Here is a 23,449-nt window from a genome sequence, read left to right on the forward strand (position 1 = left end):
ATTCTTTTGTGACTTTGTGCGTTGTATTGTGGACTACTTTTCCAACGAGAGGTGGAGGTAGCTTTCCTGCCGTACGGATTCCTGGGTGCAAACGCGCCCTCATTTAATTGGTTTTTGTTCCTCGCCAGCAGTACCAGGTCCGACACGCGGAGGCAGTGGCCACCTGGGAGTTCGGGACTTGGCGGCTCCAGTATTCCCGGGGTCTGGTGGCGGAGGAAATCGTGTGGTTCCGGTTCTGCTTTGGACAGGCGTCTCCTATCTTCGAGCCTGCCCACACGACACCTTTGTGAATTGACTCTTGTCTATTGTTGTAATCTGTTGTATTTGTTGTGCACATTCACAACAGTAAAGTGTTGTTATTTGACCTACTCCATTGTCCGTTCATTTGCGCCCCCTGTTGTGGGTCCGTGTACCTACACTTTCCCAACAGGATATCTCGGCCATCGTCATGGATCCCGAGGGGCGTCAACCGGCTGTTGAACGGCCAATGGAAGAACAGGGCGCACAGGCGTCCGCAGGAGGAATGATCGGTGAGTTGCAGTGGATCCTCACCGCTTTCACGGCTCGGTTGGATTTAATGACCGAGCAGAACGTCCTCCTTAACCGCAGGGTGGAGGCTCTCGCCGCGCAGGTGGAAGCGCGCCCTCAGGGCACTGCTGCGGCTCTCCCTCCTGTCGACCCTGTGCATAACAGTGACGTTCCACAGGTCATTCAACAACCCCTCCCACCTTCCCCGGAAGCATACATAAGCCCTCCAGAGCCGTACGGAGGTTGTGTGGAGACGTGCGCGGACTTCCTTATGCAGTGTTCTCTCGTCTTCGCACAACGTCCTGTCATGTACGCGACTGATGCCAGCAAAATAGCTTATGTAATAAATCTGCTTCGCGGTGAGGCACGCGCTTGGGCTACAGCGCTCTGGGAGCAGAATTTACGGCTCCTTCAGACATATGATGGGTTTGTGAGGGAGTTCAGAACAGTGTTTGATCACCCAAATAGAGGAGAGACCGCTTCAGCCGTGCTGCTGTCAATGAGACAGGGGCGCCGGAGTGCAGCTGCCTATGCAGTCGACTTCCGCATCGCGGCTGCGAGGTCCGGCTGGAATAGCACTGCCCTCCGCGCCGCCTTTGTAAACGGACTGTCGTTGGTCCTAAAGGAGCACCTGGTGGCTAAGGACGAACCGCGGGATTTAGATGGGCTTATTGATCTCGTTATACGATTAGACAATCGGTTAGAAGAACGCCGTCGGGAAAGAGACGAAGGGCGTGGCCGGGCACGCGCCGTCCCTCTCCCTTCCGGTTCCGACCGCGTTCCGCCCTCCCCACGCTCCACGGCCCCTACGCTCCGTGTGGTTACAGCTCCCCCTGCTGACGAAGCTATGGACACGAGCGGGGCCACATTTAGGGCACCAGATAGACAGAGGAGGCTGGCCCGTGGAGCGTGTTTTGTTTGTGGCTCGATAGAGCATCAGGTAAGAGACTGCCCCGAGCGGTTAAACACCAACGCCCGCTCCTAGAAACTGGGCTAGGGGTGGGCCGAGACATTCACGTGGGACACACCCACATTGCCACACGACTCCCAGTTACAATCTTTTATGAGGATTTAACCCTGAAGGCCCCAGCACTGGTGGACACGGGCTCTGAAGGGAATCTGTTAGACAGCAGATGGGCCAGGGAGATAGGGCTCCCTCTGGTGGCGCTTACCTCGCCTGTGCAGGTGCGGGCACTAGATGGCTCCCTACTCCCTCCAATCACACATAAGACACCACCAGTAACTCTGGTGGTGTCAGGAAATCACTGGGAGGAGATCGAGTTTTTTGTGACTCCTGCTACCTCCCGTGTGATTTTAGGGTTCCCCTGGATGTTAAAACACAATCCCCGGATCGATTGGCCGTCCGGGGTAGTGGTTCAGTGGAGCGAGACCTGCCATCGGGTATGTTTAGGTTCCTCGGTTCCTCCCGGTTCCCAGGCTAAGGAGGAGGTCAGAGTCCCGCCCAATCTAGGGACGGTGCCGGTGGAGTACCATGACCTTGTGGATGTGTTCAGTAAGGATCTGGCGCTCACCCTTCCCCCCCACCCTCCGTACGATTGTGCCATTGATTTGGTTCCAGGCGTTGAGTTCCCGTCCAGCAGGCTGTACAACCTCTCACGACCTGAGCGCGAATCAATGGAGACCTACATCCGGGACTCTTTAGCTGCCGGGTTGATCCGGAATTCCACTTCCCCGATGGGTGCAGGTTTCTTTTTTGTGGGAAAAAAGGATGGCGGACTACGTCCATGCATTGATTACAGGGGGCTGAACGAAATTACGGTTCGTAACCGATACCCATTGCCCTTGTTGGATTCAGTGTTCACACCCCTGCATGGAGCCCAAATGTTCACCAAGCTCGATCTTAGGAATGCGTATCACCTGGTTCGGATCCGGAAGGGAGACGAGTGGAAGACGGCATTTAACACCCCGTTAGGTCACTTTGAGTACCTGGTCATGCCGTTCGGTCTTACAAACGCCCCCGCGACGTTCCAAGCATTGGTTAATGATGTCTTGCGGGATTTCCTGCACCGATTCGTCTTCGTATATCTGGATGACATACTCATCTTTTCTCCGGATCCTGAGACCCATGTCCGGCATGTACGTCAGGTCCTGCAGCGGTTATTAGAGAACCAGCTGTTTGTGAAGGGCGAGAAGTGCGAGTTTCACCGCACTTCTTTGTCCTTCCTGGGGTTTATCATCTCCCCTAACTCCGTCGCTCCTGATCCGGCCAAGGTCGCGGCGGTGAGAGACTGGCCCCAACCCACCAGCCGTAGGAAGCTGCAACAGTTCCTCGGCTTTGCTAATTTTTACAGGAGGTTCATTAAGGGCTACAGTCAGGTAGTTAGCCCCCTGACAGCCCTGACCTCACCAAAAGTCCCCTTCACCTGGTTGGATCGTTGCGATGCCGCGTTCAAGGAGTTGAAACGGCGCTTCTCGTCTGCACCCGTTCTGGTGCAGCCCGATCCTAGTCGCCAGTTAGTGGTTGAAGTGGATGCCTCGGACTCAGGGATAGGAGCTGTGCTTTCCCAGAGCGGGAAGACCGATAAGGTCCTTCACCCGTGTGCCTATTTTTCCCGCAGGTTGACCCCGGCCGAACGGAACTATGACGTCGGCAATCGAGAACTCCTTGCGGTGAAAGAGGCTCTTGAAGAGTGGAGACATCTGTTGGAGGGAACGTCCGTGCCATTCACGGTTTTCACTGACCACCGGAACCTGGAGTATATCAGGACCGCCAAGTGGCTGAACCCCAGGCAAGCCCGCTGGTCACTGTTCTTCGGCCATTTTGACTTCCAGATCACCTACCGTCCCGGGACCAAAAACCAGAGATCGGATGCCTTGTCCCGGGTACATGAAGATGAAGTCAAAGCGGAGTTGTCGGATCCACCGGAACCCATCATCCCGGAGTCCACTATCGTGGCCACCCTTACCTGGGACGTAGAGAGAACCGTCCGGGAGGCCCTGGCACAAAGCCCGGACCCCGGAACTGGGCCGAAGAACAGACTCTACGTCCCACCAGAAGCTAGGGCTGCAGTCCTGGACTTCTGTCACGGCTCTAAGCTCTCCTGTCATCCAGGGGTGCGAAGAACTGTGGCAGTTGTCCGGCAGCGCTTCTGGTGGGCGTCCCTAGAGGCCGACGTCCGGGATTATATCCAGGCCTGCACCACCTGCGCCAGGGGCAAGGCTGACCATCGCAGGGCTTCGGGACTGCCCGTGCCCCATTGCCCCTGGTCCCACATCGGCCTGGATTTTGTCACGGGCCTCCTGCCGTCCCAGGGCAACACCACCATCCTCACGATAGTGGACCGATTCTCCAAGGCGGCCCACTTCGTGGCCCTCCTGAAGCTCCCGACGGCCCAGGAGACAGCGGACCTCCTGGTCCACCACGTCGTCCGGCTGCATGGGATCCCAACAGACATCGTCTCCGATCGCGGTCCCCAGTTCTCCTCGCAAGTCTGGAGGAGCTTCTGCCGGGAACTGGGGGCCACAGTGAGTCTCTCATCCGGGTATCATCCCCAGACCAACGGGCAAGCAGAACGGGCCAATCAGGAGGTGGAGCAGGCCCTGCGTTGCGTGACAGCCGCGCACCCGGCGGCCTGGAGTACCCATCTGGCCTGGATCGAGTATGCCCATAACAGCCAGGTGTCGTCAGCCACCGGCCTCTCCCCTTTCGAGGTGTGTCTGGGGTACCAACCTCCTTTGTTTCCGGTGGTTGAGGGAGAGGTCGGTGTGCCCTCGGTCCAGGCCCACCTACGGAAGTGCCGTCGGGTGTGGCGTGCCGCCCGTTCTGCCTTGCTGAGGGCCCGGATGAGGACGAAGGCCCATGCAGACCGTCGGCGGACCCGGCCCCTACATACCGGCCAGGGCAGGCAGTGTGGTTGTCTACTAAGGACATTCCCCTTCAAGTGGACTCCCCTAAACTGCAGGACCAGTATATCGGTCCGTTTAAGATCATCAAGGTACTCAGTCCAGCCGCAGTGAGGCTTCAGCTTCCGGCCTCACTGCGGATCCATCCCATTTTCCACGTGTCCCGGATCAAGCCCCATCACACCTCACCCCTCTGTACTCCGGGTCCGGCACCACCTCCTGCCCGGATCATCGATGGCGAGCCGGCTTGGACTGTGCGCCGGCTCTTAGATGTCCGTAGGATGGGCCAGGGCTTCCAGTATTTGGTGGACTGGGAGGGGTACGGACCTGAAGAATGCTCCTGGGTGAAGAGGAGCTTCATCCTGGACCCGGCCCTCCTGGCTGATTTCTACCGCCGCCACCCGGACAAGCCTGGTCGGGCGCCAGGAGGTGCCCGTTGAGGGGGGGGTCCTGTTGTGTGGGCCGCTGAAGAGGAGGTACTGCTGGCCCACCACCACCAGAGGGCGCCCTGCCTGGAGTGCAGGCTCCAGGCACCAGAGGGCGCTGCCGCCTCACAGGAGCAGCCGGGGTGACAGCTGACACTCATCACCTATGACAGCTGTCGCCACTCATCTGATCAGCATCGGTATATCAGCAAGACGTCATCTCCACCTCTTTGCCGAGATATCGTTCTACCTGGAAGGTAACGTACCTCAGCTGACTGTTTGAGAGTATTCTTTTGTGACTTTGTGCGTTGTATTGTGGACTACTTTTCCAACGAGAGGTGGAGGTAGCTTTCCTGCCGTACGGATTCCTGGGTGCAAACGCGCCCTCATTTAATTGCTTTTTCTTCCTCGCCAGCAGTACCAGGTCCGACACGCGGAGGCAGTGGCCACCTGGGAGTTCGGGACTTGGCGGCTCCAGTATTCCCGGGGTCTGGTAGCGGAGGAAATCGTGTGGTTCCGGTTCTGCTTTGGACAGGCGTCTCCTATCTTCGAGCCTGCCCACACGACACCTTTGTGAATTGACTCTTGTCTATTGTTGTAATCTGTTGTATTTGTTGTGCACATTCACAACAGCAAAGTGTTGTTATTTGACCTACTCCATTGTCCGTTCATTTGCACCCCCTGTTGTGGGTCCGTGTACCTACACTTTCCCAACATTTCTCACAGTATTACTAGAGGTCAGGGTAATGCCATCCAGAATAAGGATCTGGTTAGACACCATGTTTCTAAGATTTGTGGGGCCAAGTACAATAACTTCAGTTTTATCTGAATTTAAAAGCAGGAAATTAGAGGTAATCCATGTCTTTATGTCTGTAAGACATTCCTGCAGTTTAACTAATTGGTGTGTGTCCTCTGGCTTCATGGATAGATAAAGCTGGGTATCATCTGCGTAACAACGAAAATTTAAGCAATGTCATCTAATAATACTGCCTAAGGGAAGCATGTATAAAGTGAATAAAATTGGTCCTAGCACAGAACCTTGTGGAACTCCATAATTAACCTTAGTCTTTGAAGAAGACTCCCCATTTACATGAACAAATTGTAATCTATTAGATAAATATGATTCAAACCACCACAGTGCAGTGCCTTTAATACCTATGGCATGCTCTAATCTCTGTAATAAAATGTTATGGTCAACAGTATCAAAAGCAGCACTGAGGTCTAACAGGACAAGCACAGAGATGAGTCCACTGTCTGAGGCCATAAGAAGATCATTTGTAACCTTCACTAATGCTGTTTCTGTACTATGATGAATTCTGAAACCTGACTGAAACTCTTCAAATAGACCATTCCTCTGCAGATGATCAGTTAGCTGTTTTACAGCTACCCTTTCAAGAATTTTTGAGAGAAAAGGAAGGTTGGAGATTGGCCTATAATTAGCTAAGATAGCTGGGTCAAGTGATGGCTTTTTAAGTAATGGTTTAATTACTGCCACCTTAAAAGCCTGTGGTACATAGACAACTAATAAAGATAGATTGATCATATTTAAGATCGAAGCATTCATTAATGGTAGGGTTTCCTTGAGCAGCCTGGTAGGAATGGGGTCTAATAGACATGTTGATGGTTTGGAGGAAGTGACTAATGAAAATAACTCAGACGGAACAATCGGAGAGAAAGAGTCTAACCAAATACCAGCATTACTGAAAGCAGCCAAAGATAACGATATGTCTTTGGGATGGTTATGAGTAATTTTTTCTCTAATAGTTAAAATTTTATTTCGCAAAGAAAGTCATGAAGTCATCACTAATTAAAGTTAAAGGAATACTCGGCTCAATAGAGCTCTGACTCTTTGTCAGCCTGGCTACAGTGCTGAAAAGAAACCTGGGGTTGTTCTTATTTTCTTCAATTAGTGATGAGTAGTAAGATGTCCTAGCTTTACGGAGGGCTTTTTTTTTATAGAGCAACAGACTCTTTTTCCAGGCTAAGTGAAGATCTTCTAAATTAGTGAGACGCCATTTCCTCTCCAACTTACAGGTTATCTGCTTTAAGCTGCGAGTTTGTGAGTTATACCACGGAGTCAGGCACTTCTGATTTAAAGCTCTCTTTTTCAGAGGAGCTACATCATCCAAAGTTGTGCTCAATGAGGATGTAAAACTATTGACGAGATAATCTATCTCACTCACAGAGTTTAGTTAGCTACTCTGCACTGTGTTGATATATGGCATTGGAGAACATAACAAAGAAGGAATCATATCCTTAAACCTAGTTACAGCACTTTCCGAAAGACTTCTACTGTAATGAAACTTATTCCCCACTGCTGGGTAGTCCATTAAAGTAAATGTAAATGTTATTAAGAAATGATCAGACAGAAAGGGGTTTTCAGGGAATATTGTTAAGTCTTCAATTTCCATACCATAAGTCAAAACAAGATCTAAAGTATGATTAAAGTGTGGGTGGACTCATTTACATTTTGGGCAAAGCCAATTGAGTCTAATAATAGATTAAATGCAGTGTTGAGGCTGTCATTCTCAGCATTTATGTGGATGTTAAAATCACCCACTATAATTATCTTATCTGAGCTAAGCACTAAGTCAGACAAAAGGTCTGAAAATTCACAGAGAAACTCACAGTAACGACCAGGTGGACGATAGATAACAACAAATAAAACTGGTTTTTGGGACTTCCAATTTGGATGGACAAGACTAAGAGTCAAGCTTTCAAATAAATTAAAGCTCTGTCTGGGTTTTTTATGAATTAATAAGATGGAGTGGAAGATTGCTGCTAATCCTCCCCCTCGGCCCGTGCTACGAGCATTCTGACAGTTAGTGTGACTCGGGGGTGTCGACTCATTTAAACTAACATATTCATCCTGCTGTAACCAGGTTTCTGTAAGGCAGAATAAATCAATATGTTGATCAATTATTATATCATTTACTAACAGGGACTTAGAAGAGAGAGACCTAATGTTTAATAGACCACATTTAACTGTTTTAGTCTGTGGTGCAGTTGAAGGTCCTATATTATTTTTTCTTTTTGAATTTTTATGCTTAAATAGATTTTTACTGGTTGGTGGTGGTCTGGGAGCAGACACCATCTCTACAGGGATGGGGTATTGGGGGGATGGCAGGGGGAGAGAAGCTGCGGAGAGGTGTGTAAGACTACAACTCTGCTCAATGGATGATCACAGAATTCTTCCCTGGTGAAGAAAAACCCCTTCATATCATCTAGCAAAATCAAGAACACCCTGGTCGAGGTAGTCATTAGAGCCCGACCGATATGGATTTTTTGAGGCCGATGCTGGTAACAATATTTGGATGAAAAAAAATGCCGATAATCGATAAATCGGCCGATTTGCTGATAGCCGATAAATCAGCCGATATTTTTTTTTTTTAATGAATAAAATGTTCTTTTTTGGACCCTTAACAAAAAAATGTATGAGCTAAAAGCTGAAGCTTTGTCCTCATATTAATTATCTTTATAACAAAGAAGAATTTTCAAGTTCAAAAATGCAATCAAGAATTAAACTTTTGTGAAATTAGCAAATACATATCCTTAAAAAGAGTTGTGAAATACATATGTACCTCTTGTTGCTGCAACTTAGATATCGGTTCAGGATAAGGATATAGATCCTTATAAACTTACTTGTATGCTTTAGTCAGCCGATCAGTGCAGTGTGACGGCGAACTACGGGGCCGAACACATTTAAGCAGGGGTGTAAGCAGCTCTCATTTGAATGGAGTCATTGCTCCATCTACTGGACAAATGGTGCAAGAACATTTTACATTGCCGACAAACATTATTTCAGTAACTGTTCCGTTTATGAAAAATTATCGGTATTCTATCGGCAAAATTTCGGCCGATATATCGGTCGGGCCCTAGCAGTCATATCATTGTCAATCAGGAGACGTCTACAATCAGGAGACGTCTTCGTGGATGTAAATACAGAGTTTAGGCCAAACTACAAACACTGGTAACACTCAAGAACAGGAACAAAGGGCCAGGTAAGAGCTTTCCAGAAAACTTTAAAAACAAACAAACAACTACAACAAAACTGCCCAGTTCTAGAACAATACTCTTTTGGACAGATCAGATTGTAAAAATGCACATGGCAGTAAGAACACCTTATTTCTGTCTATAAGACATCCACATGTAGGATGCTGAGTGGATAAATGAAATGACTGGAGAATAAAAGCCTAGAGAAAAAGAGAGAGGAGACAAAGAGGTGATATTTAATCTGAGACCTGTGAGAATCAATCAGTTGCCATCAGATAACCTGAACTGTTTTAAGAGAATGGTCTAGTCATTTCTAATCAACAGTATTCTCGAAAGTCAGTCGAGCCAATTTGTGGAACTATGTATTATTTTATTTGCTTCTTAGTGTTTTTTTTTATTTAGTGTTTTTATCATTTTATCTTGTTGCCTATTGTATTTTTTTTATGTAAGGACCACAATGGAAATAAGTCATTTGACTTTCTTGTGTTGGAATTCCATGAGTTGTATTAGCCATATGTTTTAACATGTTTTTATGTTTTGTATGGAATTTCTAAATCAATCAATCAATCAATCAATCAATCAAAAGGAAGGAGTGTAACTCTTTTAAATGTGCTGACAAAAAAGAGATGGAACAGAAGGAGGAGGAGTAGATGACAAATCAATCAAGGGAAGAAGGTAGGAAAAGGAAAGGAACAGAGAAGAAAAAGAGAGGGAGTGAGAGACATTAGAGATAATAGAGTGATGACAGAAGGGAAATAAGGGAGGAAGAGTTCAGAGAAGGAAGAAGAGAAGAGGAATGAGAGAGAGATGCATAGCAGCCAGGTGTCTTCATAGGGAGTGAGAGAGAATCAATCAATACGAGTGAGCCAGTGAAAGCAAGCATTAGGGGAGAAAAGGCCACTCAGTGTGTGTGCAGTGGTCATCTGATTCTGAGTGCTCTGAGCTCTGTTTTCTCTCCTCTCCTCTTTTTGTTTTTTGTTAAACATTTCCAGTGTTGTATAGTAACGAAGTAAAAATACTTCACTACTGTACTTAAGTACGTTTTGGGAGACTTTGTACTTTACTTGAGTTTTTTAAATTCAGCTTACTTACACTTTTACTTCACTACATTTACAACGTTAATTGTATAGTTCTACTCCAATACATTTTCTATGCGCCATGCCGTTACTCGTTACAAAAACAAAACAAAAAAAAAACAAAAACACACACACACGAAAAAAAGTCGTGTTTTCACCCAGAGACAACCAGTGACTGCAACGAAGTCAGGCCGATTTGTCATGAGGCATGTCCGCTAGGCTTTTTTGCACTTGCGCACTTGTTTGTCAGGAAAATGATAATTTCTCTACATTGATTACAGACCTGCAGTGGGTCCATAATCAACTTTTCTGCAGCGCGGCTTTACTTTGAACCTTGAACCAATCGAAGCAGTGATTTGTAGATCGAAGCAGTGCTTCGAAAATTTGGCTCATTTCGTGACGGGAGCATGAAAAAAAAAGTGAGACTGGGCTGGTGTGAGAAGGCACATAAGACATCGTGTGTCCTATACAAGCTGTCTGAAAGGATTAATATAATGTGAATCTTTAAGAGCCTATGCATGCAGTTTACTGTGCATGAGCCAGAAAGCTTGGAATGTTCAGAAATAAAAGAATTTGAAGTTCACTGAACACACAGCTAAAGCACTTTGCTAAAAGGTATGCGAGTGAAGGAGGAAGAGTTGTCCAGAGTCAAACTCAGAGAGAAATAAAGATGAGTTTAGCAGGCATTACGAGCCAAGACAATTAGAAGTATGGATGTTCTGGATAGAGGCCATCTACAGAGTGATGAGACAGTGAAAGAGAGGGAGGGACATCATGAGACTGAGATGGAAGCAGAGTGGTCAGCAAAAGAGCAAATCATGTGTGTGTGTGTGTGTGTGTGTGTGTGTGTGTGTGTGTGTGTGTGTGTGTGTGTGTGTGTGTGTGTGTGTGTGTGTGTGTGTGTGTGTGTGTGTGTGTGTGTGTGTGTGTGTGTGTGTGTGTGAATAAGAGGAAGAGAGACGGCTGATATATATATAATAAGAGGACGTGTTACTCTGCAGCCTGCATGACTTTCCCTCCTTAATGCTCAATTATCTTGCTGTGCTCTGATCTGCCTGTTTGTTTCTTTGATCTTCTCTTCTCCTCCATTTACACATTTATCAGGAGAGCATCCCACATGAAACCTGCTGTCCTTTTATAAATTTCACTAATTTCAGATAAGCTGCCTACATTTGTATTGTGTGTTGACAAACATGAAGACATGAATAAATTTAAATTAAAAGAAAGAACCAAAGTCACAACACAAAAATACATTTGTGTAGTAGTCTATTGTAGCCCAAGTTTAAGTGGGCTTCTGGCAAAATTTTAATTTAATTTTAATTAATTGTATTCTATTTTATTTTATTTTACTCTGTTTTATAGAACTGTGTTATATATTTTAGCATCATTTATTTATTGTAATTGCTGCATTTTATTGATTGTCTTGTTTTAATGTGTACAGCATTTTGGTCAACCCTGTTGTTCTAAATGTTGTCTATAAATAAAGTCTGAGTTGAGTTGAGTATTGTTTAGCTGTTGTTATTTCTAGAAATACAGTGCAGAAGGGATATTAAACTGACTGCATTAATCAGAATTTTTAATACTGGATATCAAACTGACACCCAACTATAAATGGAATACTTCATGTGTTGACATAAAGTCTAAACAGGCTAATTTCAGAACTGGCTACAGGTGGTCAGAATCTAAGCAAGTGTAACCTGCATCACTTCATCCCTGACTGGGGTCAAACCCATAATCCCTGATGTAGGAGGCAGGCACTCGAACCATGAGGCTAAAACCCAACTCCTCCAGCAACTCTTGCTAGAACATATTTTGGCATTGGAGAGTGAAGTTTTACTCACTGCACAGCACCTCCTATTGGTCATCATTACAGCAGCATGAAGCAAAATTGAACCAGCTGAGGTAATTGAGCTAAATAGCCAATTACTTAATGTAATAATGAGCCATATAATACATTAATATCTATATATAAGGAAGTGTGGTACAAGTACTATATCTTAGAGATTAGTACAAGAGATTAGTAAGGAAGAAGTGAGGGCTGCTATGAAGAGGATGAAGAATGGAAAGGCAGTTGGTCCAGATGACATTCCAGTGGAGGCATGGAAACGTCTAGGAGAGATGGCAGTAGAGTTTCTAACCAGACTGTTTAATAAAATCTTAGAAAGTGAGAGGATGCCTGAGGAGTGGAGATGAAGTGTGCTGGTTCCTATTTTCAAGAGCAAGGGTGATGTGCAGAGCTGCAGTAACTACAGAGGCATAAAGCTGATCAGTCACAGCATGAAGTTATGGGAAAGAGTAGTAGAAGCTAGGCTTAGAAAACAGGTGAAGATCTGTGAGCAGAAATATGGTTTCATGCCGAGAAAGAGCACTACAGATGCAATGTTTGCTCTGAGAATACTGTTGGAGAAGTACAGAGAAGGCCAGAAAGAGTTACATTGTGTGTTTGTGGACTTAGAAAAAGCTTATGATAGGGTGCCAAGAGAGGAGCTGGGGTATTGTATGTGGAAGTCTGGAGTGGCAGAGAAGTATGTTAGGGTAGTGCAGGACATGTACAAGAATAGTGTGACAGTGGTGAGATGCGCAGTCGGAATGACAGTGTTGTGAAAGTGTAGGTACACGGACCCACAACAGGGGGCGCAAATGAACGGACAATGGAGTAGGTCAAATAACAACAATTTACTGTTGCGAATGTGCACAACGAATACAACAGATTACAACACTAGACAGGAGGCAAATCACAAAGGTGTCGTGTGGGCAGGCTCGAAGATAGGAGACACCTGTCCAAAGCAGAACCGGAACCACACGATTTCCTCCGCCACCAGAACCCGGAAATACTGGAGCCGCCAAGTCCCGAACTCCCAGGTGGCCACTGCCTCCGCGTGTCGGACCTGGTACTGCTGGCGAGGAACAAAAAGCAGTTAAATGAGGGCGCGTTTGCACCCAGCAAACCGTATGGCAGGAAAGCTACCTCCACCTCTCGTTGGCAAGGTAGTTCACAATACAACGCTCAAGTAACAAAAGGATACTGTCTCACAGTCAGCTGAGGTACGTTACCTTCAAGGTAGAACGATATCTCGGCAAAGAGGTGGAGATGTCGTCTGGCTGATATACCAACACTGACCCTGATGACTGGTGACAGCTGTCAAAGATGATGAGCGTCAGCTGTCACCCTGGCTGCTCCTGTGAGGCGGCATCGCCCTCTGGTGCCTGGAGCCCGCACTCCAGGCCAGGCGCCCTCTGGTGGTGGTGGGCCAGCAGTACCTCCTCTTCAGCGGCCCACACAACAGACAGACCCATTCAAAGTGGAGGTGGGATTACACCAAGGATCAGCTCTGAGTCCTTTCTTGTTTGCAGTGGTGATGGACAGGTTGACGGATGAGATCAGACAGGAGTCCCCATGGATTATGATGTTTGCAGATGACATTGTTCTCTGTAGTGAGAGTAGAGAGCAAGTTGAGTCTAGTCTAGAGAGGTGGAGATATGCTTTGGAGAAAAGGGGAATGAAAGTCAGTAGAAGCAAGACTGAGTACATGTGTGTGAATGGGAGGGAGCCCAGTGGAATAGTGCAGTTACAAGGAGTAGAACTGGTGAAAGTAGATGAGTTTAAATATTTGGGGTCAACTGTTCAAAGTAATGGAGAGTGTGGCAGAGAGGTGAAGAAGAGAGTGCAGGCAGGGTGGAGTGGGTGGCGAAAAGGTGGCAGAAGTGATTTGTGACCGAAGAATATCAGCAAGAGTGAAGGGGAAAGTTTACAAGACAGTACTGAGACCAGCTATGTTGTACGGCTATGTTAGACGGTGGCACTAACAAAAGACAGGAGGCAGAGCTGGAGGTGGCAGAGCTGAAGATGTTGAGATTCTCTTTGGGAGTGACAAGAATGGACAAGATTAGGAACGAACATATCAGAGGAACAGCTCAGGTGGGACAGTTTGGAGACAAAGTCAGAGAGGCGAGATTGAGATGGTTTGGACATGTGCAGAGGAGGGACCCGGGGTATATAGGGAGAAAGATGCTGAGGATGGAGCCACCAGGCAGGAGGAGAAGAGGGAGACCAAAGAGGAGGTTTATGGATGTGCTGAGGGAGGACATGCAGGTGGTTGGTGTGACAGAGGAAGATACAGAGGACAGGGTGAGATGGAAACGATTGATCTGCTGTGGCGACCCCTAATGGGAACAGCCGAAAGACAAAGAAGATGAAGTGTGTGATCTTGTATTGTCTTACACCTGACTGTAATTTTTTTTCTTTAAAAAACATTATAAATGTCAGTTGTGCAGAAATTAATAAGATCAGGTCGGGGAGCATCTGCAGGTGCCATGAAACAATGCATCTATCACACTAGGGAACCATCATGGGTCCTGATTGGTAATCATGCAAGCAGACCACCAGTTCATCCAAAAAGTAGTCCAGCTCCAAAAAGTAATAATTTATTTGGGCCAGGCTGGTGATATGTGAGTGTCCACTTGGCCTTTACCAGTTGCTGGGGTCCCCGGCACTGAAGCACCTGCTCAAAGGATCAAAAGTGTCATTGCTAAGGTTCCTTCATAATGCAAGTTGTAGGTCTCATCTAGGTTACCTCAAGTATTTGCTCGTGACACAAAGTAGTTTGTGTCTGGAGCACTGAGGAGTCAGAAGCATGTGGGACTTCATCTGAATCCTACAATGAGTCTGTGGTCAGAGGTCTTAAACTGAGAACCTGTTGGGGAAAGTGAGGAACACGGACCCACAACAGGGGGCGCAAATGAACGGACAATGAAGAAGTCAAATAACAAGGTTTTACTGTTGTGAATTCGCACAACAAACACAACAGATCACAATTGTAAGAATAAACCAATTCCACTGGTGACGTGTGGGCAGGCTCGACGATAGGAGACGTCCGTCCGAGTCGAACCGGAACCACCCGATTTCCTCTGCCACCAAACCCCGGGGAATACTGGAGCCGCCAAGTCCCGAACTCCCAGGTGGCCACTGCCTCCGCTCGTCGGATCCGGTACTGCTGGCGAGGAACAGAAACAGTCAGATGTGGGTGCGGCTGCACCCAGCAACACGTAGGGTAGAAACACCACCTCCACCTCTAGTCACAAACAATATTGCAGTGAAGGGTACTTATCCGATATGAATCTAGTTCAGTCTTCAGCTGTCTTAAGCACAAGCAAAAAGGTTATTCCTCAGAAATATGATGACTGGCTGAGTGCGTTACCTTCCTGGTAGAACGATATCTCGGCAATGAGATGGAGATGCCGTCCAGCTGATATACCCCTCAGCTGATGGATGTCAGCTGTTTCAGGTGATGGGTGACAGCTGTCACCTGGGCTGCTCCTCTTCAGCGGCAGCGCCCTCCGGTGCCTGGAGCCCGCACTCCAGGCGGGGCGCCCTCTGGTGGTGGTGGGCCAGCAGTACCTCCTCTTCAGCGGCCCACACAACAGAACCTCTATAAACTCTGCAGGAGTCTCTGCCATCTGTTCACAATGACATACTACATAACTGATGTCCTTAGTCACAGCACCAGTACTGGAGTATCATGACCAGAAGAGCCACTGTGGACACTGGAACCACGATCTAGCAACTCATAGCTATTGACTTTGAAAAGTCAAGTACCATTGATACAATTTCAGCATGGTTGTCAGATCTATGGGAACTAACACAGTCCTCATAACCAGCCTTACTCATGTCTGTATCCACATTGAACTCACTCATGGCCAGAGGAGAGTCACCTCTGGGGTAGTCAGCAATTACCAAGCTAAGGTTCCAAATAAAACATGTCTCTCAATGAGATACATATCACTCACCACAGTTGGAGGTTAGACTGAGATAACAGCCAAGACAAAGAATGCCAAAGAATGCCTAAGTCTTATCCTTATAATACAGTCATTGACTGGATGATAGCTTTCACATGTGGAAGGAGTTGAACATGGAACAGCAATAGCCACTCTGTCAACATGCTGAACTCTGGAGGAACTACACCAAAAGTAGGAGTATCCATGCACTGAGATCTGGCTGGGTCCAGGTCTATGGAACTCAGAAAGTGCTGACACTGGAAAGCAGAGCTTTCCAAGATCCTGCAACACAAGATGGGAACCCCTGCCTAGAGAAAGGATTCAGTCATCCTGATTAAAAAAAAAAAAAAAAAAAAAAACACACTGGTGAAAACAGAACAGAATCTCCTTGACAGTAGATCCAAAAACAGTAATTCTACAAACTTCCTGATTCTGACAAAGAACACTGATACATGACACCATTAGAATGTGAGAAATAATTACATTAAAGAGAATAATCACTTAAAAAGAAAAAAGTAAATTCACAGAGTAAAGCCAGCCTATAACATACTCATTAGAGACTAACACAAAGTTATGATGACCATTTTCCTTACATGCAGATGCCTCACAAACTGCATTCTATTCCCAAAGGATAATGGTGCACAGCACTAAAGCAGACACCAAAATGCAAATACAATGTAAAACATTTCAAGGTAGTTTAACTCAGAAATGAAAGTTCACTTGCTGCCTTGAAAATGCAAGTTAACTCAACTTGAAGGTTGAGGGAACCTGCCACTCCAAAAGGTAAGGATCTTGGATGATACCTTTGTTTCAACCCAGAAATGAAAGTTGAACGTCTTTTTTTTTTTTTTTACCACATATTGTCTCTATTTTAGTTGGAATTCTAACATATATTACCTATCTGCACTATAACTATTTGATTGTATCTAAGATTCAACAATGGTTTAAAGAACCATCATGAACCAAACTCAAGCCAAGGCAACCATCTCTCCAGCCCCACCCATTTTTCTTTTTTCCTACCTGATAACTAACAAACCAAAGTACATCTCAAATAATAATCTACACAATGAACTCATTTATATTTTAATTTCTAAAATTTATAGAATTGAGTTGAAATTCCAAAAAAAAAAAAAAGCTAGACCTCTGAGTCAATAAGAATAAGTGAGTGGACATAACTAAATGGGACCATAACATTTTAAAGTGTATCACCAAATGCAGCCTTTCCCAAAGGCCACTGAAAATCCTGTGGGACCCACTCATGGTCAGTCTGCAGTAGATTCACGGCCTACCAGGGGACCTGCAGTACTGTGTGGCTCACTTTGGGAATCACTGACTTAATACGTTAATTCCAAACAAAAGCATTTACAGCACACAAGGTACTGCACATATTGCTGTGACCACATGCTGCAGATTGTTGTGCACACCGTGCAGGAGGGACCCGAAGTAGACCCCAAATACATGAGCATGGCTCTATGCAACTGTTGCAAAGCACAGGCTGAATACGAACAGGCCAGTTCAACAGATCAAGGTACACAATATATAATCCACTTAACAACATGCATCCATGTGTGCACCAAAGACTCCACTATCCTTTAAGTGAGGTACTGCCTTATAGTATTAGTATTTTTTCCCCTCATATGCACAAATGTCTCAGTCCTGGATCAAATGCAAATGACGTGTCAGTATCTGCAGAGCAGTCGAACAGCAGCCTCTGGCTAAACTTATTGATGTCGCCTCCCTCTCATCATTCTAATCCAAACACTAATGTTCCTGAAAGCACCACGCTCGCTCCTGTTCTACGGGGATACTCTCGATCTACAGGTGCAGGGGGGTGGGGGGGTGGAGTGACACGCGTGTGTCTGTGCGCGTTTTCACGCAGCCTGCAGCATAGCGGTAGCATCCTATTTGTTATACCCACAACGTGAAGCGTGCACAGCGCTGAAGGCTCTCAACTCACCGGCAGTCTGCTCTGGACCGTCCGTAAATACTCTTCCATTGTCGGCAGTACGTCGCTACCGTGCCGCTGCAGATCTCGCCATAAAGCCGCTCAGCTGTGCGTGAATATGTGGTGTGTTCATGTGTATGTGTGTGTGTGCGTGTTTTTTTTTTTTCTTCTTCTTCTTCCCTGAGTCCCCCCCGCCGCGCTCACACTGCAGCACTGTGCCGCTGTGGAGCCGTCGGTCCTCCGCTTCTCCACGGGGGAACCCGCCGCGCCGACAGAGGGTGTGACGGCAGGAAGAGAAGCGGCGGAGACGCGCACGGTGATTCAACCGCGCTCCCTGTGGTACACCGAGCCCTCCTTCACTCCTCCACACGCGCAACGTTCTTTTTCTCCCACACGGTCTCCCGATCAGCTGTACACGTCTGCAGCTTCAGCACCACGGACAGCAACCGTCCCGCGTTTTCTGCTCATCGATCGCGTCACAAAAAAGAAAACATAAAATAAACGCAATGGACGCGCCGCAATAACTAATGAAAGTGCGTGGCGTTAGATTGGGTTGCACGTGCACACGGTTTGGAGTAATCGTCAGATAAAAACACAGCAAACTCCTCAAATCACGCATTATTAAAATGACCGGTATTTTTTTGTTGGGGAAACCAGCAGCTTATACTAGATGCTTTTGTTGATGATGAAGAAAGGTTTACTGTGCTTGACTTCATGAACAACTCCCAATTTCAGGGTCCCATGATCCTTTGCGCAAGTGGAGTGGTTCTGGTCTTACTAACATGGTGTTGTATGGAGATTCGTGGTTTCCTCACAGTTTTTGGGAAATTATGGAATGGGGATATCGATGGCACACAATCTGGGTCAAATCGGAACCACTGCACATGCACAAACACAAAGGATCATGGGACTTCGAACACCTCTACCCTGTTATCATTGCAGAAATACAATCAGTGAGTAACTAGTTGCAGCACTTGAGAAGCCGAGTGAGGACTCAGAGGGTTTGGGTTTGTGACTGTCCTGGATTAAGACTAAGATCCAGGCTTTTAAAGACTGGACTTGGCAATCAGAAGTGCATCATCCATACACACACTGGAAATATTGAACTTGAGACATTCACTTATCTCCATAGTAACATTCAGGGCTCTGGGTCCTCAACACCTGGGAAGAGCTTATGGAGTGAAGAGACTGCAGGACAGCGGTGTCAATATCTTTGAAGGAGGAAGGTCCAAATCTTTAGGGTCCTGGTGATTCCTGTCTTGTTGTGTAGTTCTGAGTCTTGGATGCTTACAAGTGACCTACAGGCAATGATTGGATGTCTTTAGTATTCAGTGTCTCTGGAGGATCCTTGGGTATTGCTGGAATGAGTTTGTGTCAAATGAGGAGTTACTCAGAGAGACGTGCATGGTGAGTGAGCCTCAGCTATGACATTTTAGTCTTGACAAATTTCTCTGTGCATCATCCAGCACAGAGGTGTCTAAGTGTTTGGGTCCACAGGAGGTGCAGAAGGTCGAAGGGACACCTGTTCTTTACATAGCTGTGCAGATGGTTACTTTCAAAAGTTGTGGATATACTGGTTGTCAGCATAGATGGTTGCCTTTCAGGACCAGTGGTTCTGTGGTATGGTGGATGCGGCACCAGCGCATGCTCCCAGTCCTGATCTGAACGGACTGGCATGAAAAAAGTGGTGTGAAATTTATTTGGAACAAGCTCGGGAACTTTCTTCATCTTAGAAATTCCATGTGAATTTAACTTGGTATATTCACTTACTTTTGTTTAAAAAATATTCACTTGTCACTTATAAATTCAGTACAGTTCAGGATCTAAAAGCTATTTTATATCACATCTTAGATTGCTGTGTAGTGACACTTCACATCCTCGTTCACCTCCTCTCATTTTTTATTGTTGAAGAACATTTGAGCGCACAAAGAGAAACTGAACAGGTGGTTTTCACACCTTCCCACTGTGTTTATTCTAATGCTGCGTTTACACATAACGACGACAAGTCACGAATGCCACGAAGTACACATTCTTGGCCGCTGATCACGAATGTGATGATTCGGGGCAGAGGCGTCAGGTGTCCTCAGGAACTGCTGCAACCTGTTACCACACGTTACAATTAATGGCACGTGTTGCTGGAGAATTATCAGGAACCATTACGCACGGTCAAGAATAGTGTTCCGTGTTGTTGCGCGCTATTGCGTGCTTTTGCGCGTAACAGTGCATCGTTAAGTTCTGTCATGTTGTGAACGAGATGAATTGTCTCCACACACACACCCATATTCATCCAACCGAATTCAGATCGCTCCAGTTTTTCAGAAGAACTTTGTGACTGCATGCATAGTTGGGCTCTGTGCCTGGAATTTGGCCAACACCTGCCGTGAGAGGGTTCGATGGGCTCGCACAGGGCAAACTCTGTCTTTCTGGTGTGCGCAAATAGTTGTAGCAACAGGTGTACGAGGCAGCTGCGATTTTACACATTTTGTACACAATTCATGCTTCATGCATACTTTTACACTTAAATTCGCACTATGTGTGAAGGAGCCCTAAGATATTTGAATTTAAATCTCCAGCTTTAATTCTTTGACCTTAATTTAATGTGGATCACAACAGCCAGATACCTATTAATGTGAGGACAGTGAGGAATCTGTGCAGCACCTTAAGTATCTGTTCTATGACAAGTGGCAAGGCACAGCAAAAATACTTTCAAGAAGATTCTTTTAGATCTGCATACATTTGAAGAAGAATTTAAATGACAAATTCATAATATGCAGTGACAAAAATGAGTTTATTTTTCAGTTAAATTACATTCCTCCTTTTGTCCCAGGGTAAAATTCCACTCTATGATCAAAACAGCATAAATACAATAGTTTATTTCAACTCTGCTCAAGTCTAAAAAGCCAGTTTGTTAACCACAGATGAGAGTATTTTTTTTATTTAAGAAAGGCCACAGGTAGGAATCGAACCCATGACCTTCTTGCTGTGAGACAACAGTGCCAACCACTAATCCACTGTGCAGCCTATTTACATGAGTAAATATTTCCTCTATATTAGCTTAATCATTTTAACAGAAATATATGTATGTTGCAAGTAGTTAAAAATACAAGTGTTGTATGACTGGGGGGGCCTGGCTGCCTTTTGTTTCTGTCTTCTGTTTCTGTCTTTTGTTTTTCCTTCCAGGTGGTACGCGTTTAGGACTGAGTGGCTGTGTGGCTGAGTTTTCAGGACCTCACCCTGATCACCTGAGGCTGATCATGTGCAGCTCGTCAGGACTCACAGCTGTGGTGCATCTACACGGATTGGAGCATGGTGGCATTTGGGTCTGGAGTACACAGTGTGTATTTGCCGGAGACTCGACCTTGTGACCAGACGGGTGAGATCGTCGTCTAGAGAGCCATCTCATCATCATGGATGCAGAGACCACCAGGTTTGATGCTATGGTCTGTGAAAGAGGAGGGGGTGAGGTCTCACGCTCGTCAGCACACTTCCTGAGGTACGTTAGGTTTTGTGACTAACATGAGTACAGTCAGTAAATGTGGTGTCCCTCACACCTTATTATATTGAGCTGTTATGTTAGTCGTTTAATCAGCTTCCACTGCAGTGAGGCTATGAACTGAGTGTTCCATGCCTGCAGGGTGGGAAGCTGATTAGTAATTAAGCCAGGAAGTGTTTGCTGTTTGTGTACACCTTTGAGTGGTCTCTCTGTGTGTGGAGTGTGGACTCACATGATGGTTTCTTCTTTCACAGACTCGGTTTGTCGCGGCCACCTGGGGGGTGTCGGCGGGGTCCTTGGGTCCGAACTGTTTCTGGCGCCGGACCGTTTGTGCTGCTGGGAGCGCACCGTTTCTCCACCTCGCAGACCGCGCACTCATTTGTTTGTACTTTTGCACATCACTGTTATGTTTATTAAATTCTGTTATCCTTTGTACCGTGCTCTGCTTATTTTATACTGGGTCCTTCAAACGCTGGTCGGTTCTCCGTCCTGCGTCCAACACATAACAACAAGAATACATTAATAACTATACTATGCAGTTTTAAGGTTTAGAAAATTGCAGTTTGAGGCATTTTAGTGTCTTACTGTAGTTGATCTATGGTTACCACTGAATGTGCTTTTCAAACTTTTTTTTGTTTTAAATAAGGAGTTTCAATGTCTGGAAACTTTAAACTGGCCATAGGAGTTGTGCAAGTGTGAATATTTATTTACCTGTATGTGGCCCTGCTACAGACTGGTGTCCTGTCCAGGGTGTACCCTGCTTCATGCCCTATGACTGCTGGGATAGGCTCCTGTGAGAGCTCATTTGATCCCTTTCACGGCAGGCGTCGGCCAAATTTCAGGTGACACACATGAACATCTAACACCGTTCGCTTGGTGGTTAGAAAATGTGTGGCCATTCACACTGTTAGCATGAAAACAGTGAGCAAACAATCACTTTCGAGCTGGATGTGAAATTTGTCTAAGTGCCCCAGTGAGTGTGGGGTTGCAAAAGTGGCGTGCCAGAGTGTCGGCTCCCCCCGCAACACATGTGCTGTCTGTGTAAATTGCGTATGTGTTGCTCCCCCCATCCGCAACACATGTGACGGATGTGTTGCGGATGGGGGGGGGATAACGAAATAGCAGTAAAAATAACTAAAAAGAAATGATCACATAACACAGAAACACAATGACACGTTGGTGTGTGTGCTGAACTGACAAGGGGTGTGTCTGCCGACAGCCGCAACTGTTGAGATCTGTGAGAGATCTTCATGTCATTTCATGACTGTACGTCTGTGACCATGGGTCATCTACAGAGGAACAGACAGTTCACATTTGTATTGTTCTCAATAAGAGGGATTCAATAAAATGCAATGTTTTGTTATGGTGTGTGGTTTTATTTTTTTGTTAAATATGCCTATCTTCTTGTTGATTTCACACACCTTTTATAGGACTGTGATGGTAGTGCAATGGTAAAGTTTCTGGCTGGCAATCAGAGCTTTTGTAAATTGCAGGTTTGAATCCCATGGGTGGCATGTATTTTTTTTTTCACAGTAGCTGCGTGATGTGGTTACACATGGTCCAGCTGCTTGCACTGTGTTCCTGCTGCAGAATCGTTCACACCTGCCCGACCATGTGTTCCTCCCAATGTCGACTCGATGTCTTCGTGGTTCGCTCATATGAGCTGCTTTGCCGTGATTTGCCCTGATTTGTACTTATTTATACTATGTGTGAAGGGGCCCTTACCTTTGTACACCACAAGAAGGGTGCTGAAATTAAACAATCAATATGTGCATATAGTGTACTTTTTCAGCTTTAATTCAAGTGGTTTCACAAAAATGTTGCATTTACCGTTTTGGAATTACAGCAACTTTTATACAAAATACTTCTATTTTCAGAATCCACAAGTAATTAAACTAAATATAAGGATTATTTAAATACAAATCATCACTTTTATCACCAGTTTTCTTTCAACAAGTCACGGGATGGATATGCAAATATTTTCCAGTCAATCAATGCATCTAGGCCTTCACTGACCACTCATTAAGAAATGCCGACAATATGGTTATCTATAGTAAATCTGTCTGGAGAAGGCAGTTCTCAAAAACTAAGTGACTGACAAGAAGGAAACTAGTGAGGGAAGCCACCAAGACACTCAAAACAACTCTGAATCACTTTTGTTGGTTGCATCACCAGTTACACAGCTTCATGGTTGAGTAAAACAAAAAAGATTTTCTTGCAAACACATGAAATTTCATTGACAGTTCACCAGAAGACAGTTTACAGCCAAGATCAGAATTGTTTTCTTGGGTGAAAATCCTTCTCTGTTCATTTTGTTATGAAGCTGTGACTGGTTGTGTAATAGAGAAAA

The 23,449-nt window shown here is 45.9% G+C and overlaps 1 long non-coding RNA gene across 1 annotated transcript in view; it reads right to left on the reverse strand.

Moving 5' to 3' along the window:
• The window catches only part of LOC117510612, a 54,291-nt gene extending 36,521 nt beyond the window's left edge, over nt 1–17,770 (reverse strand). Inside the window, exon 1 of the long non-coding RNA XR_004560762.1 lies at nt 17,619–17,770. This is a non-coding gene — a long non-coding RNA (uncharacterized LOC117510612). The remainder of the gene's footprint in view (nt 1–17,618) is intronic.
• Nucleotides 17,771–23,449: the final 5,679 nt, after the last annotated feature.

This window comes from Thalassophryne amazonica, chromosome 5 (assembly GCF_902500255.1).
Source record: "Thalassophryne amazonica chromosome 5, fThaAma1.1, whole genome shotgun sequence".
Taxonomy (NCBI): Eukaryota; Metazoa; Chordata; class Actinopteri; order Batrachoidiformes; family Batrachoididae; genus Thalassophryne; species Thalassophryne amazonica.